Consider the following 12,343-nt stretch of genomic DNA (forward strand, 5'->3'; position numbering starts at 1 on the left):
GTCATTGGTGAGGTCCGGCGGTTGGCTCTTTGATCCCTTTGAAAGATGGGTCTGGGAATTCCCAGACGCCCAGCGGGTCTGGAGCCAGCACTCGGGGAGGCCAGAGGTGTGAATGAAACTGGCCCACAGGGGAGGGCCAAAGGTGTGACAGAAAAAAAAGCCCCTCAGGGGAGGCCGGAGGTGCCATCGAAACTCCCTGGCTTATCTCACTCGGGGAGCCCTTTACCCCCCAGTCGGGACTGGCGCGCCTTTGGAGTCTGGGTTTCGCTGGGGCCGGGGTCACGCTCGGCCCAGGGAGACAGGGATGTCGGGAAGGGAAGATGGCGTCCGGGCCTTGTGGGGCATGCAAGGTAAGGCGCTCGGAGCCGGGCGTGGAGCGGGAAAGGCAGGCCTGGTCGAGGTTCTAGGGGGATCTAGGTTTAACTGGAGTAGGACGACCAGGCTCGGGGTGCAGGCTACACTAACGGGGAGGCTGCGCAGGGGACTCGGGGCACAGGCCTACGCTCCCAGGGTGTGGAGGGACAGAGGCGAACCACGCCACGAGGCCGGGTCCAACACGCGTCCCCCCCAGCTGAAGGCGGGGAGAACTACCCATCCTCTTGGGGGTTCTCTTCGCTGAGGCGGAAGAATCTGGACAGGCCATCTGCATTGGCGTGGTCAGAGCCAGGCCGGTGTTCAACAGTGAAGTCCATCCCCTGGAGGGAGATGGACCAGCGCAGCAATTTGGGGTTCTCCCCTCTCATCTGCATTAGCCACCGGAGGGGTCGGTGGTCGGTTTGGACCCGGAAGTGAGTACCGAACAGGTAGGGCCTCAGCTTCTTCAGGGTCCAAACCACCGCGAAGGCCTCCCGCTCGATGGTGCTCCACCTTTGTTCTCGGGGGAGTAGCCTCCGGCTAATGAATGCCACTGGTTGGTCTAGGCCGTTCTCGTTCACCTGGGACAGGACAGCTCCGATGCCATGCTCGGACGCGTCCGTCTGGACTACAAACTCTCGTGAGTAGTCGGGTGCCTGTAGGATGGGGGCAGTGCACATGGCGTCTTTCAACGTTTCGAACGCCTCTTGGCAGGCGGAGGTCCAGCTGACTTTCTTCGGCTGGTTTTTGGAGGTTAACTCCGTGAGGGGGGCTACGATGCTGCCGTAACTCTTGATGAACCGGCGGTAGTACCCTGTGAGCCCTAGAAACGCCCGCACTTCCGTCTGGGTCGTGGGGGCCTCCCAGGCCACGATGGCATCGATCTTGGGCTGGAGGGGGGCTACGAGGCCGCTTCCGACCTGGTGCCCGAGGTAGATTACGGACCCTTGTCCGATCTGGCACTTGCTTGCCTTAATGGTGAGACCCGCCCTCCTCAGGGCGGTCAGTACCGCCCAGAGGTGCTGGAGGTGCTCAGGCCAATGGGAACTGTAGACTGCGATATCGTCCAGATACGCAGCGCTGAACTCTTCCAACCCCGCCAGGACCTGGTTCACCAGTCGCTGGAAGGTGGCGGGGGCGTTCTTCATTCCGAAGGGCATCACCCGGAAATGGTAGTGACCATCCGGGGTGGAGAAAGCGGATCTTTCCTTTGCTCCCTTGGTGAGGGCGATCTGCCAGTACCCACTGGTCAGGTCGAATGTGCTGAGGAAACGAGCAGCCCCGAGGCGATCGATAAGCTCGTCGGCTCGGGGGATGGGATGAGCATCGGTTCTGGTGACTGCGTTGAGCCCGCGGTAGTCAACGCAGAACCTCAGCTCGGGAACAGCACCGGGGGCGCCTGCCTTCGGAACCAGGACCACGGGGCTAGCCCATGGGCTGTCAGAGGCTTCGACCACCCCGAGAGCTAGCATCTTCAATACCTCGGCCTTGATGCAGGCCCGGACTCGGTCAGGGACGCGGTAGGCTCGGTGCCGTACCGGTGGGCTGTCCCCGGTGTCCACGTCGTGGACGCACCAGTTGGTGACGCCGGGGGTGAGGGAGAAAAGGTCTGAGAATTGTCCCAGTAACTGGCGACAGTCCTCTCGCTGCTCGGGAGAGAGGGAGGAGGAGAGACTCACCCCCTCTACGGAGCCATCTTTTTCTTTTGTGGACAGGAGATCGGGGAGAGGCTCCGTTTCTTCTTCTTCCCCATCGTCCGTGGCGAGGAGTAAGCTCAACTCGGATCGGGCGAAGTGGGGTTTGAGGCGGTTTACGTGAAGGACCCGCAAGGGGTTCCGGGGGGACTCTACGTCGATGAGATAAGTCACCTGACTCTTGCGTTCTACCACCTTGAAGGGCCCTGTCCACTTGTCTTGCAGGGCACAGGGCTCCACGGGGGCCATCACCCAGACCCGCTGTCCGGGCTGAAACTCAACCAGAGTGGCATTTTGGTCATACCACCGTTTCATTTCTTCTTGGCTGGCCTCGAGGTTTGCCTCGGCCAGCTCTCGGAACTTCCTTGTCTGGTTCCGGAGGGCCAAAATGTATCGAAACACATCGGGAGGGGGCTCTGGGGCCGCCGTCTCCCACCCTTCCTTGACCAGGGTAAGGGGTCCCCGGACGGGGTGCCCGTAGAGCAGCTCGAAGGGGCTGAACCCCAGGAACTTCTGGGGGACTTCGCGGTATGCGAAGAGGAGACAGGGAAGGAGGACGTCCCACTTACGCCTCAGGGACTCTTCCAGTCCCATGATCATTCCTTTGAGGGTCCGGTTGAAGCGTTCCACCAGACCGTTACCCTGGGGGTGATATGGGGTGGTGAACTTGTACGTCACCCCACATTGTTGCCAAAGGGACTTCATGTATTTCGAGATGAAGTTGGTCCCTCGGTCGCTGACGACTTCTCGGGGGAATCCCACCCGGGAGAAGATGGCCATGAGGGCCCGCCCCACTACGGGGGCGGTCACCGTTCGGAGAGGAATGGCTTTGGGGTATCGGGTGGCATGGTCCACCAAGACAAGGATAAAGCGGTGCCCCAAGGAGGTCCGGGGGTCGAGGGGGCCCACAATGTCGATTCCCACCCTCTCAAAGGGGGTACTGACCACGGGGAAGGGTTGGAGAGGAGCCTTGCGCTTCCCTCCACTCTTTCCGCTGGACTGACACGTGGGGCAGGACTTACAGTGGGCCTCCACAGCGGAGCGCATGCCCGGCCAGTAGAAGTGGGTGACCAGGCGCTGGTACGTTTTGTCTTGTCCCAAGTGTCCCGCCAGGGGCACGTCATGGGCCAGGTTCAGGAGAAAGCCGCGGAAGCGTAGGGGGACCACCAGCACTCGGCCGGACCCTAGTTCGGCGGACTTTTGCTCGCTGTATAAGAGGCCGTTTTCCCAATAGACAAAGTGGGAGCCAGACTGGTCACCGGCGGCCTGGGCGGCGGCCTGCTGCCGCGGCCCCACCAAGGATGGACAGGTTGTCTGCTCTAGGCAGAATTCTTCTCGGGACGGTCCCCCTTCCTGGCGCCATTGGGCCAGCTCAGGAAGGTCGTCCAAGCTCGGGGTCGGTTCGACACCAAGGCCGAGGGGACCTGCGTCGGGGGGGAAGCTCTCCCTGGGGAACAGCTCAGGGGTCTCAAAGGATTCAGGGACCTTCGGGGGTGGTCCTTCGGGCGGTCATCGACCGGGTACTCACACAGGCCCACTCGGGTAGGCCCACCATCTCTAAGTGGGTCCTTTTCTCAACCCGCTGCCATGGGGAGCTCTCTAGATCGTTGCCGAGCAGGCAGTCCACAGGCATGTCGGAGCGGACTGCCACTCGTAACTCCCCCGAGACGCCCCCCCATTCAAACGGGACTTGAGCTATCCGGCAGGTGCGGACGGAGTTATCAGCTGCGATCACCCTGCAGGAGATGTGGGGAACAATCTGGGCTTCGCTGACTAGATGCCGTTTGACGGCGGTGATACTGGCCCCAGTGTCTCGGAGCGCCCCTATGTGATGGCCATTGACAGTCACCTGCTGTCGGTATTTCTCTGTGTTGTCGGGTAGGGGAGCTCCGGGGACCATCTCCCTATCACCCAGGGAGACTAACATCATAGCTGCGGGGTCTGCTCCCTCGAACTCTTCCTCCCCCTCCTCTTCTAGAGCTACTGAGGTAATGTGGCGCACTGGGAGCCCTGCAGCGGCAGGCTTCTGGAACAAGGGGCAGCGGGGGTCATTGGCATAGTGCCTGGGTTTCTGGCAATGGTAGCAGGCTTGGCTGACTCGGGCCCTGGCTTAGCTGGGGGAAACCCTGCGCGCGCTGTGGGAGGCGAGGTGCCGGGCTGGTTTCTGGGGGGACTACGCGGGGACCCTACCTGGGAACCCCTCTGTCTATTCTGATTCCCCCCTCCCCTCTGGCGGGACGATCCCTGTTCATTTCGGCCAGAATCTCCCCCGGGCCCCCGGGGGACTCTGGTGCTCACCCAGCGATCGGCCTCGACGGCCAGCTTCCGGGGGTCAGCCAACTTGCTGTCCAGGAGGTGCTGTCGGAGTTCCACAAAGCAATTCAGGGACAAATGTTCGTAGGCAATGAGGTCGATGAGCCCCTCGAAGGTGGATACTTTGCTGCCCTTGATCCACCCTTCCAGGGCCCGGCTGTAGAAATTGACATATTCTACCCACGTGGTGCCGGGGATCTTCCTGCATTCTCGGAAGCGTTGGCGGTACATTTCTGGGGTGAGCCCGTACCTTGTGACGAGGGCCTCTTTCATGTGGCTGTAGGAGGTCTGTTCGGCAGACGGTAGGTCGAGTAGGGTGTCTCTCCCCTCACTCAGGAATCGACCCCACAGCCCGGCTCCCCAATCTTTCTGCGGAACTCGGTGGGAGGTCATAGCTACCTCGTAGGCCTTGAACCATTGCTGGATGTCATCGTTTTTATAATATTCTTTGACCACATCCTTGGGGATGTGGACCTTGGGTTCCACTGGGGGAACAGACTCTCGGGTCGCTGCTGTTTTGTTGCCTTCGTTCCGGGCCTTGAGTTCTATTTCCAATACGCTGCGCTCGTGCTCCAGCTGGAGCTTCTTTCCGTCATGTTCTCGTTTGAGTTTCTTCTCCTCCAGTTCTCCTTGCAGCCGTAGCTGCTCGATGGCTAGTTTTTTCTCAGCCAGCTTGAGTTCTACCTCCATCTTTAAACGGGCTAGTTCTAGCTCGTGGCTTCGGTTGCGTTCTCGGTCGGTCATCTCTTCTCGAGATAGACCTCTCTCCGGGCTGTGAGTCCGCGTCGGGGACTCTGCTCTTTCCTGCTCTGGGGCGTGGGTTTCGATCAGTGGTGCTCCCCCTCCATCGGCTTCTGTCGGTGCTGGAGGTTGGGCTCCGGTCTCTACCCAGGCTGTTAGAGCTTGTTGAAAGTCCTCTTTGGTGTTTAATCCCGTTGACGGGATACGGAGATCTTTGCAGAATTGCTTGAGCTCACGGTGCGAATAGTCTCCCAGCAGCTCCATCTGGAAGGTGGTCTTATCGCTCGTGAGGCTCATGGTTGCTCTTCGTTCGGGTAGTGTGTCAGTGCTGTACGATCCCTAGACGTAGGTTCTTATCGCGATGCTGCCACCAATGTTGGAAGGGGGCGATCTCCGAGGGCCAGGTTGTGCTCACCCGGTCACCCCAAGATCCACCTCTCCCACAGAACTTGCCGAGTCTTGATTGGGAGGTCCCCACCGGGGAGGACTTCGGGTCTAGGATCATACACACTGAGCTCACACCACACTACGAACAGACACCACACCGTTGGATTCTAGCAACAAGTTCTTTATATAGCAAATAACGAAGGAAGCACTCTTGTATACACAGTGGTCAAGGGACCACAAAGTCTTGGAGGATTCGGGAAGGGGGAAGCGGGACAGTCTTTTAGTCTCTGGGTCAGTACGCGGCGTACCCTACGCACAGCTCTCAATCCTCGAGCCGGGGGGTACGGGAGGATGGTCGTACTGGCTGCCTCACCTCCGTCGAGTCGGCTCGGTCGTGATGGTGGTCTCGATAGTCCAGCTGGACCAGAGTACTCCTCGAGCCGCGACGAGGTCAGCAGGGCTCGGTCTGGAGAGGTTCTTGAGGAGCCGCGACAGCGTCAGCAGGGCTCGGGTGGTCTTAGAGGTCGAGCCGCGACAGCGTCAGCAGGGCTCCGATGGTTGCAAGTTCAGCTTGAGCCGCGACAGCGTCAGCAGGGCTCCGATGGTTGCAGGTTCAGCTTCAGCCGCGACAGCGTCAGCAGGGCTCCGATGGGTGCAAGTTCAGCTTGAGCCGCGACAGCGTCAGCAGGGCTCCGATGGTTGCAGGTTCAGCTTGAGCCGCGACAGCGTCAGCAGGGCTCTGATGGTTACAAGTTCAGCTTGAGCCGCGACAGCGTCAGCAGGGCTCAGAGGTTCAGGATGAGTCTTCTTAAGGTCAGCCGCGATCAGATCAGCAGGGCTTCAGGTCCAAGATACAACTGCCCGCTAGTTGTCGGGCGGGCCCAGTTATAGTCCCTTGGCTCTTTGATCTCCGGACCCTCGCAGGCAAAGGTCTCCTGCCCGGGGGGGGCTGGTCATTGGTGAGGTCCGGCGGTTGGCTCTTTGATCCCTTTGAAAGATGGGTCTGGGAATTCCCAGACGCCCAGCGGGTCTGGAGCCAGCACTCGGGGAGGCCAGAGGGGTGATCGAAACTGGCCCACAGGGGAGGGCCAAAGGTGTGACAGAAAAAAAAGCCCCTCAGGGGAGGCCGGAGGTGCCATCGAAACTCCCTGGCTTATCTCACTCAGGGAGCCCTTTACCCCCCAGCCGGGACTGGCGCGCCTTTGGAGTCTGGGTTTCGCTGGGGCCGGGGTCACGCTCGGCCCAGGGAGACAGGGATGTCGGGAAGGGAAGATGGCGTCCGGGCCTTGTGGGGCATGCAAGGTTAGGCGCTCGGAGCCGGGCGTGGAGCGGGAAAGGCAGGCCTGGTCGAGGTTCTAGGGGGATCTAGGTTTAACTGGAGTAGGACGACCAGGCTTGGGGTGCAGGCTACACTAACGGGGAGGCTGCGCAGGGGACTCGGGGCACAGGCCTACGCTCCCAGGGTGTGGAGGGACAGAGGCGAACCACGCCACGAGGCCGGGTCCAACAGCCATTGAGTCCATTTTGTGTTCAAGTGAGGTCTTGACCCCAGATATAGCGTCCATGACATCCTTGAGAGACAGGTCCGATCCGTCCCCAACCTGCGCCCCCCCCCCCTGCTGAGTCTTCCGATAATCTTCCCTTGGGCATATCTTTAGTGACGGTGTATCTGTCCAGTTTATTCGATTGGACAGGCTTCACTCCCCTAGTACCGGTGCCCTTCCCCCGCTCCATGCTCCAGCTTGTGTGCGTTTAATCCGGGGCAGCCCCAGTCAAATGATATTTCGAACTCAGTCACTCCGGGTGTGGGCACTTCAGTACCTATCGTGTCAAAAAACAACCCTACAACAGTGCGGGTGCGGACGCGGGTGACGTTGGCCTCCAAAGACCACGAAACACCATCGTTCTGCCTATGATGAATGTTCCAATGTAAATGCGGCCATCCGATAAAATCGAACATTCTTGATGCGTCAGCTAGAATGTTTTTTTTTCTTCTGCGGGTTTGGGATACGGCCCTTTCAGGCTGGTACTGAAGGTTTCCGGTTCAGGTTCCTTCATGTGACTACCACACTGCATGTAGTCCCTCTCCTGCCCACGCCTGCGGCTGTGCCTCTCCTCTCCTGTCAGCTGTTACTCTCCTGCCCCTGCCTGCTGTGTCTCTCCTGCCCACGCCTAATGAGCCTCTCTTGCTCCTGCCTGCTGTGCCTCTCCTGCCCTCTGCCTGCTGTGCCTCTCCTGTCCCCTGCCTGCTGTGCCTCTCCTGTCCCCTGCCTGCTGTGCCTCTCCTGCCCACGCCTGATGAGCCTCTCTTGCTCCTGCCTGCTATGCCTCCACTGCCCCCTGCCTGCTGTGCCTCTCCTGTCCCCTGCCTGCTGTGCCTCTCCTGTCCCCTGCCTGCTGTGTCTCTCCTGCCTCCTTCCTGCTGTGCCTCTCCTGACCCCTGCCTGCTGTGCCTCTCCTGTCCCCTGCCTGATGTGCCTCTCCTGCCCCCTGCCTGCTGTGCCTCTCCTGCCCCCGCCTGCTGTTTCTCTCCTGCCCCTGCCTGCTGTGTCTCTCCTGCCCCGTGTCTGCTGTGCCTCTCCTGCCCCTTGTGTCTACTGTGCCTCTCCGGCCTGATGTGCCTCTCCTGCCTGCTGTGCCTCTCCTGTCCCTACCTGCTGTGCCTCTCCTCCCCTGCCTGCTACACCTCTCCTCTCATGTCTGCTGTTCCTCTCCTGCCTGCTGTGCCTCTCATCTGCTACACCTGCCTGCTGTGCCTCTCCTACCCCTGCCTGCTGTGCCTCTGCTACCCTTGCCTGCTGTGTCTCTCCTGCCCCTGCCTGCTGTGCCTCTCCTGCCCCTGCCTGCTGTGCCTCTGCTACCCTTGCCTGCTGTGTCTCTCCTGCCCCTACCTGCTAGGCCTCTCCTGCCCATGCCTGCTGAGCCTCTCTTGCTCCTGCCTGCTGTGCCTCTCCTGCCTCTGCCTGCTGTGCCTTGCCTGCCCCCTGCCTGCTGTGCTCTCCTGTCCTGCCTGCTGTGCCTCGCCTTCCCCTGCCTGCTGAGCCTCTCTTGCTCCTGCCTACTGTGCCTCTCCTGCCCCTGCCAGCTGTGCCTCTCCTGCCCCCTGTGCCTGCTGTCTCTCCTGCCCCCTTTGCCTGCTGTCCTCTCCTGCCCCCTGTGCCTGCTGGGCCTCTCCTGCCCCCTGTGCCTACTGGGCCTCCCCTGCCCCCTGTGCCTGCTGTAAATGTAAATGTAAATGTCATGGTACTTATAGAGCGCACTGTCACCAGATGGTCACCTTGCGGTGTCGCCTATTCGGCTTCCTGGCGCTGATACTCATACCGCTGTGGAACCCCTCCTGGCTTTCCCCGTGAAGTGTCCACTCCTGGACACCCCCAGGGTGAAGCCAGGCATCCTTAGCGCTGATGGGGCCGGTGTGGAGGCTAAACAAGCTATGGCCCAGAGTTGCAGCGTGGGGCCCGTGATTAGAATAGGCACAGAGGCGAGAATTAACAGGTCCGGGGAAATTGAGCCCGAGACCCCGCCGAGGCGGGAATCGAACCCTGGTCCTTGGCCAGAACCCCGCATCAGGGTCTGCCGCTCTAAAAATTGAGCCACACTCCTCCGCTGAGCCTCTCCTGCCCCCTGTGCCTGCTGTACTCTCCTACCCCTGCTGCTGTGCCTCTCCTGCCTGCTGTCTCTCCTGCCCCCTGCCTGCTGTGCTTCTCCTATCCCTTGCTTGCTGTGCTCTCCTGCCCCCTGCCTGCTGTGCCTCTCCTGCCCCCTGTGCCTGTCTATCCTGCCCCCTGTGCCTGCTGTGCTCTCCTGCCCCTGCCTGCTGGGCTCTCCTCCCCTGCCTGCTGTCCTCCCTGCCTGATGTCCTCTCCTGAACCCTGTGCCTGCTGTGCTTCTCCCCCCTTCCTGCTGTTCATCTACTTGGAGTTGGTGCTGCGGAGTTGGTGCTGTGTCGAGAGCCGCCGCAACTGAAACCGCCATCGCTGAGAGCCGCTGCCCGCCACTCTTGAGAGCCGACTCTGAGCCAACCCTGAGAGCTGAGCTACATCGCGGGGGGTTTTCAGAGGCACTGCCCCGGCTTCCGTGCTAAGAGCCGTGAGAGCCGTGCTGAGAGCCGCCGCAACCGCCGCCGCTGAGAGCCGCCGCCCACTGCCTGCCCGCCGCTCTGCCGTATGCTGCCGTATGTTGGTTGATGGTTGTAAAGGCAGCGACTGAGGTGGTTGAAGCCGGCCATTTAGGGCAGCAGGGCGGGTCAGGTTGCTGTGGTGGGGAACAGAGGCGGCCGGCAGCGGAGGGGACACTTAAGACTCCTGATTCTTTCAGTTTTCGATCCTGCATGCAGCACGCAGAGGCAGGGGCAGAGGCAGGGGCCGTTTTAATCTTCTCTCAGTGAGGTCAGAGCTGGATATTTTCTTTGCCAGTCCCGCAGGGGTGCTTCCGGGTGCTTCACGGTGTGAACAAGTTGCCAGACGCTTGAGCTACACGGAGCCGCTAAATGCCAAACCTGGCCTGGCACATTCGCCGCCAACCGTGTGCAGGAGAGCGTGGTGCACAGCGGAGTACGGCGGTGGAGCAGGGTGTTCTCCCTTGTGTGTAGCAGGATACACTGGTGCGACGACAGAGTAAGAGTGGTTTGCTGAGGGCGACGGTGGGAGCTTGCGAGAGCCAGTGGGCATGAGTCTCTGGTGCTTCCTAGTGCTGGAACTTTAAGGCTTTACGGAGCACAGTGGATGTTGCTCTCCGGCGCCTCGGGAGCAGTGTTGTGTGGGGTCGTGTCCACATTGCCACATTGTCATTTACATTTACATTGTGCCCAGAGCAGAAACAGATTGGAGAGAACGCGGCCCGAAGATACAAATCCTTGGAGAGAGGCAAGAGAATAAATAAGTGCAGTGGCTACCGAGGGCTTCCCCTAGCTGACCCTGCGATTCCTTGGTAGAACTGTAACCTTCCTACTTCTTTATCCCATTCCATCCTTTATTTTTCCACAAACGGAAAAGCAGCAAGTAGTAAGAGTCTTCTAAGTCTTCTAAGCATTGGTAATGCCATCTAGGTGTTTGCGCTCAAAGATAAAAGCAAAAATAGTAGTAGACTCAGAAAGTTGTAATTTGAGTGAAAAGAGTACCCTTAAGCTCCAGAAAACCATTTGTCGCCGGAGACACGGGGATCACCTCTCACTCTTGAAAACATACCCATCTGTGATGTCAATCTTCACAAAAGGGGTAAGATGCTCAAAGCGAGGAAAGGGGTTAAAAGAGAAAGAGATAAAGGAGGTTTCAGGTGAAGAAGTAATGGACACCCATGTAACAGCAGGGAATAGGATGGAGAGTCGATGCATAAACCCGGAAGCTCTTTACCCCGCTGTAATCGTACATCAGAATTATGGGGGTGAAATTGATGTGTTACAACCTCCACGTGAAATTGATGTGCGACAAATAGAAAGGGAGGGTAGCATTCCGGAAATGGAAATTGACTCATCAATGGGCAAAGTAGAAGGCCCCCCTCTGGAGAAGAACGTTGAAAAAAAGGAACTTAAATGTAACAAGGGAACCCAAACAGTTGGCTGAGGACCGTGGGGTATTATGCTTTGGAAAACAAGGGTCCTAAGCTTAAATTGATAAAGATAAAGAATAAAATATAGGCCATAATAGGAAGCTATATTTATCCTCTGTCCAGCCGGACAGGGTATTTATTTTCGACACAATGAAAAACAATTATGGTTCATAGGCACAGTCCTGTACGTTACTCAGAAAGGACAAACAACATATAGGGGGGGGGGAAATTCCACAGGCAACAAGGAGCAATACTGGCCACTTTTAGATCAGTGTTCAATTAAAGTTTTTGCCAGTCAGTACTAAGCACAACTAAAATATAACACAATGGTTAGGTTGTGGAAGCACTATTTAAAGTCGACGTTTCAATCCCTTTATGCTCCAATTACATGGGATCATCATCAGGACAACAATTGACAAACATTTGCCTGCCTATAATTATTAAACAACCGCTCGTACGCGGAGGGTTTAACCGATCGTTGGCTCTCAATAGTAAGAGCATATGGTTACCAACACGGTTTTCAGAGCCCTCGGGTTGGGGGTTCTGCCTTTCCGTTCTAAGGATCTGGTTACAATGCAGGTCTTCCGTGGTGAGGACGCTGCATCGGCGTGACGTACTGGCCACGAAAAGGAAGGGGTTCAGGGGCCGAGAGAAACAAGGTCTTATATCCTCGTGCCGTATGCGATGTGGGGTTTTGTAAAAAGCTGCACCTTCAAATTACGATGTCTCCGTTATAGTTGGGGTTTCTTGTGGACGCAGGAACGATATCCTATCGGTCTGCTGCTGTGAATGCAGCCTTCAGATGGATCCAGAATTGTACCCGGATTCAGAAGTGTATCCGGCTCCAACATGAGTCAAACACACATGCCTACTATATACAGCAGTACACCTACTAATCTATCCCAAGCTGCTGATTTATTAGATCTTTCAGTTGAAAGGATGCCAGGAGTCTCAGTGTTTAAGGGGGAAGATAAACGGGCAGGGAATTTTTTTAACGTAAATGAGAATGCTTGGATGGGGGGGGATTATGGAGTTTTTTTATGCATTAGAAAGAACCCTCTCCGCAATTTTATCTTTGTTGGAAAAAAGCACATTAAATAATGATCACATATTGGAAGTTCTCTCGCCCATATTGGTAGGGGTTCAAGACCTTAAGCAGATTAAGCAAGTCCTAACAAACTCAGAGAAGACTCCTCTAGCACCCAGTCAAGTATGTCAAATATACAGTGGGATGCAAAATAGTGATACAAATTCAGTGGAGGGGGAAATAAAAGAAATGTGTGCGGGTCCTGAAAGTGCTTCTCCCG

The sequence above is a fragment of the Lissotriton helveticus genome, chromosome 5_1, assembly GCF_964261635.1.
Source record: "Lissotriton helveticus chromosome 5_1, aLisHel1.1, whole genome shotgun sequence".
Classification (NCBI taxonomy): Eukaryota; Metazoa; Chordata; class Amphibia; order Caudata; family Salamandridae; genus Lissotriton; species Lissotriton helveticus.